Source organism: Marmota marmota, unplaced genomic scaffold (genome assembly GCF_001458135.2).
Source record: "Marmota marmota marmota unplaced genomic scaffold, marMar, whole genome shotgun sequence".
Classification (NCBI taxonomy): Eukaryota; Metazoa; Chordata; class Mammalia; order Rodentia; family Sciuridae; genus Marmota; species Marmota marmota.
The window spans coordinates 1,314,801-1,319,552 of NW_025999895.1; the positions used below are offsets into that span (position 1 = coordinate 1,314,801).

The 4,752-nt window shown below is 54.3% G+C and overlaps 1 long non-coding RNA gene across 2 annotated transcripts in view; it reads left to right on the forward strand.

Annotated features, from left to right (window-relative positions):
• Positions 1–1,327: 1,327 nt before the first annotated feature.
• The window catches only part of LOC125614505, a 29,391-nt gene continuing 25,966 nt past the window's right edge, over positions 1,328–4,752 (forward strand). Inside the window, exon 1 of one of the 2 annotated variants that reach the window (XR_007345091.1) lies at positions 1,328–1,857. This is a non-coding gene — a long non-coding RNA (uncharacterized LOC125614505). Of the gene's footprint in view, positions 1,858–4,483 lie in introns of those variants that run through there. The other variant, XR_007345092.1, reaches the window with a different exon arrangement.

The following is a 4,752-nucleotide window of genomic DNA, read 5'->3' on the forward strand; positions in this document are numbered from 1 at the left end:
CCTGGGCCGCCGCGCCGCAGTGCCCGGCCTGCTGTCCCCGAGCCGGGAGCTTCCTGGCGAGGCTGGAACAATCACCCCGCCCCCCAATCAAATTCGCCCAGGATCTTCCTCTGCGGATTGGGGGCTTCGGGGGGATGCTTTGAGAGTCGGAAATTGTTTTCTTTCAGCCTCCCAAATCGGCCACAACATTTCTCCATTCAGTGTCTGCCTGTCCAGGATCGCCCAGCTAAGGTCGGTCTCCGCGTGGCCCGGCGGCCCAGGGATGCGGATGTACGGCACCGGGTTCGGCCCAGCAGCTGGGGAGGATGGGCCCGGCCCAGAGCGGCCTTCACCCACGCTCAAGTCCCCGCAGACCCCGGACCTCCATGGTCCATCCACCCCCACCCTCGGCAAGGCCGACTATAAATGACCCTCGCCTGTCTTCTCTTCCACTCCCACCCACCAAGAAGCATCTACTTCCAGGCGAAATTGGGGACAATTTCAGACAAGGCAGTAAAGCAACGGAGCAAGCTATGTTAAGTGTGCACTACCGAGGGCATGCTACCAAAGGTTCTCCCCTTCTCCATTCCTCATATTTCTTTTTATTTCCTAAACACACATTGTTTTAATGTTTGGTATCACCTCCAACAGAAGGGATATGGACAAGCTCAATACTCTTTAGTTGTGAACTTTGCAGAAAACCTCGTGGTGTTTTTTTTTTTTTTTTTAATAAGCCGTCCCACCGTGACAACAAAGCGATTAAGATGTTTTCCATTTCGTAAATACCATTTTAAATTGCTGTATTTTATGCTTCGAGTTCTACAACGTCTTATTTGCAGACTATTTTGTGTCTGATTTAATCTATAACCGAAAACATAATGTATTAAGTGAATACATATTTGCTCAGCTGATAAGCTTTTTTAATATTTATTCCGAGAGCTTTTGCATTGTAAATAAACGGGACTACACAAAGAGTTCTCTTTGTCTCGAAACTGCATACAAAGGGGTTTGGGGCTCCTTTCCCTCTAGGGATCGTCACTCTCCCCGGGTCCAACAAATAACTCGGCTCTCTGTCGCCCAGGCCCGCAAGCGAGCACCAGGCCTCCAGGACCCGGAGAGCGCAGGGCCGAGGGGCTGCTAGCTCTGGGGTCAGAGAAGGGTATGTCCTGGCCCTGCAAGAGGCTTGTGCGCTCTGGCCCTGGTCGGCGCCTCTCGAGCCCCGGAGGGCGCCAGGAGGGACAAAGGGAAAGAAGGAAGGGGAGGGAGGTCAGGAACCCGCGGCTTCAAAGGCACAAGGGCCGGAGAGGGGTCGGGGGGCTGTGCGAGCGGAGGTGCTAGGCTTTCCAGCGGCCTCTGGGGAGTCGTGTGTGTTGAGCTTTTGTTTTGTGGGTGCCCCCCCAGTATGAAATTTCAAAGTTGTGGAGAAAACGCAAGCTACTCGCGATTCTCGGGACGCGGGCTCCTCTACGAAGCAGTAATTTTATTCTTCCAACCCCTGCGGGCGGATCGCGGACTCAATTGTTCCTTCTCACCTACCCGCTCGATATTTTACGCAAACAGGGGGCAGATTAGGTCGCCGGTACGTGCCGCTGCGATTCTTACTGGACTCGGGGAGACTTTTCTTTGTGTAACCTCCTCCCGGGGAGGGACTGCACCGCGTCTCCTTGTCTGCGAGCGACTGGCTCGCGGAGCCTGGGGAACCAGAGCCAGCCAGGAACCAGACGCGGACTGGCAGCCATCGCGGCCAGGGCTCAGAGTCCTGCGGCCCCGTAACTGTGGCGCCGCCACCCGCGGAGTCCCGGAGCTCCAAACCCACCCCCCGCCCAACCTCAGGACAGGCCACCGCAGAGGACCGCGAAGACTGCGCCGCAGCCCCAGGTAGGGTTGGATCAAGCAGAAAACCCAGCGAAAGCGGTAGTATGCAGAGGGCCCCCGCTGCTCCCAGAGAATCGCTGACGAGGGCATTTCGGAAAGAACTGAACCTCGGTACACCTCCCCAGGGTGGCAGGGCGTGACCTCCGGAGCCTTGGTTCCCCTCTTCCCGCGGCCTGACGCTTGTCTCCCGCGCTTCAGGATCCCGGGTTTCTTCAGGTTTGCTTTGTTTTCAACTGTGCATCTAAAAACCCGCTCTTGCTTTGGCCGCCTACTGGGGATCAGGGCTTGGGCGGGTCTGCCTAGCTCAGAACCCATCTCCCTCGCGCCAGCGAGCGCCCTGGGGCCTGCAGGCCAGGCCGGCACCAGGAGCGCACCGTGTTCGGGCGGTGCTACAAAACCCGCTCCCTGCGAAACGGCCGCGCCCACCCCCTCGGGAGACGAGTGAGAGTTGGGGTCGCGTCGGATCCCCGCGCCCGGGGACGCACCGGCCGGTGGACCCAGCCACGCGACTCGTAGTCCAAGCCCGCGCGCTGCCCGGAACTCATGCAGTAAAAACGTCCGGCTGTTCTAGTGCCCATCCTCTACCCCCACTCCTCCCGGGAATTTTTTTTTTTTTTTTCTGAAATGAATTAGGCTTTTGAAAGTGAAACCCGAAAATCTCCCCTCCTCAGCCCCTTGCTGCAGCCGGGAAAGCCCCTCTGAACAGCAGCGGTGGCCGCCACGAGCCGGCCAGTTCCTTGTGCCGCGGAGCAACCGGGCGGAGCCCATATAGGACTACTCGGGCAAGTGTAGTAAGATGCAAGAGCAAATAATTGGGGTTGCTCGTGGTTCCTCCAGAGCTAGGCGCTTGCTGAGTGTCTACCCGCAGCCACCCGCGGGGCGCTCGGCAGACACAACCTGGCGGTTCCTGTCCTGTCTCGATTATTTATTTTTAATGCTGGATGTCGATCGAGACAACAAGCGCTCAGAGCAAAGCAAGGACGCATCACGGGGGGAATTTTAAACCGATCGATAAGATTTTTCAGAGGAAAAAAATAGCACTCATATATAAGTCCATCTTTTAGGAAAAAAGCCTTCTCAATATTATAACGGATTTTTTTAAAAAGGGAAAATATAATAATATTTCTTAACATCACAATCCTGAATTTATCTTGCCAAAAATGTAAATCCCCAAAGCCAAAATAAAAAATAAAATAATAAAAATACAAAAACAAAAAAAATGAAAGCAATTTCAGTTACTTACTGGAGGCTGTTTCCTGGATACAATTGAATGCAATACAATTAAATCAGTAAATGTGACTTTGTTTTGTATTCCTATTGGTATTTTCAATGTGCTGACTGTTGCACTGTAAATGCACCGCTTCCACAACAACGACTCTAGCGAGCCCATCCAGAGCGGCTCTCAAACCTGCAGCCTGGCGCGGCGAGCCACGGGCCCTGCATACTAATAAGCTCGTGCCACTCAGCCTGGAGCAGCCCGCGCGCTGATTGGACGCGCGGCCCTCCACGGCCGGGAGCTTGTGCCACTCATTCGGCGTAAACAGGCCTCCCAATAGGCTGGCGCCGGGCCAGGGAGCTGCCAATCAGGGAGCAGCAGGGCTACTACCAAGCCCGAAGGCGCCTAATTCAAGCCCGGCGACTGCGCAGCTCCTTTGCGCAGATCATCGCTGCTGAATGGGAATGTGGCGGCGCTGGGCGGGAGAGGGAGCAGGGACGAGTGAGAGCGCGTGTCCAGGCCCAGGGGGAGGCTTTTTTTTTTTTTTTCAAATCCGCAGGTCTAACGCTTGGTTTCTGTGTACAAAATGCCAGGAGAAGAAACAGCAACGCCCCTTAAAGCAGATGCCCTTTTTCATACTTGGGATCTGTCTGGCAGGTGGCAGGACCTAGGTGCAGGTAGGCCCCACCTCCAAGCCCAGAGGCCTTCTCGGGTTTCCCAGACCTTCCACCACTCTGAGACTGCCGCTGCTCTAGCTAAAGCCCAGGAATGCGTGCACACCCGCGGCTCGGGCTGCACGGGCACTACCCTGTCCTCTCCCGGCCTCAGACTCGGAGAGATGAGTTCTTCCTCTCCCACCACCTATTTGCAAGCGCTCAATTTTTATCTCCCTGTGCCACACCTGGCAACGGAGCAACAATCAAAATGAAAATCGAGGATTTGTTGCTAAGACACGGATTATTCTTTCTTCTGATTCTGTGTTTCAAGGTCCTTTCACCTGATAATTTGGGGTGGGGGTCTCGGTGTGAAAACCGTGCATAGCATTTCTCTGTGCCACTCTCCTGCACATCTGTTAAATTCTCACAATGGAAAACAGCCACCGAACTATTCTCTTTATTGAATTCATATTCAAACCACTTTTTAGAATATTTTGCAAGCAAATATTTCATTTAGAATTTGATTTCCTATCCAAATGGTATTTATTCTCGAGGAGTCGAGGTGATGCCTTAGTGGCGATGAATACATTATTTTTACTCCTCTTTCTCCGTATGAAAAAGGATATATAAACGAGATGCTAGCCGACTCATTCACACGCATGAGAATTTCTCCATGGTTTCATTCCGGCTGGGAGGTGAAGGAGTTAAACTTTAGGCTGGTTGTCTCGTTTCTTTCCCCGCCCTCCCCCCCGCCCGCTCCCCCGGGACTGCTGGGATTGGTTGGCACTTGGCCATCAGGCTGTCAATCACCGAGTGTAAACAAGGCGCTGATTGGCTGTTGTCCAGTCCGCACAGGGCCTCCTGAAAAAAGCAATTACTGGCTCCGCGGTTTCAAGGCGGCCCCAGGCCGCTTGATGAAAGGAGATAAGCTGGGGACTGTTTCCAGGATCCCCGCGGGCCGACCCCGGCAGCCCGGGAGCGGAGGTGCGGCGGAGAGCCCGTGGATCAAAGGAATCCGCAGAGAAA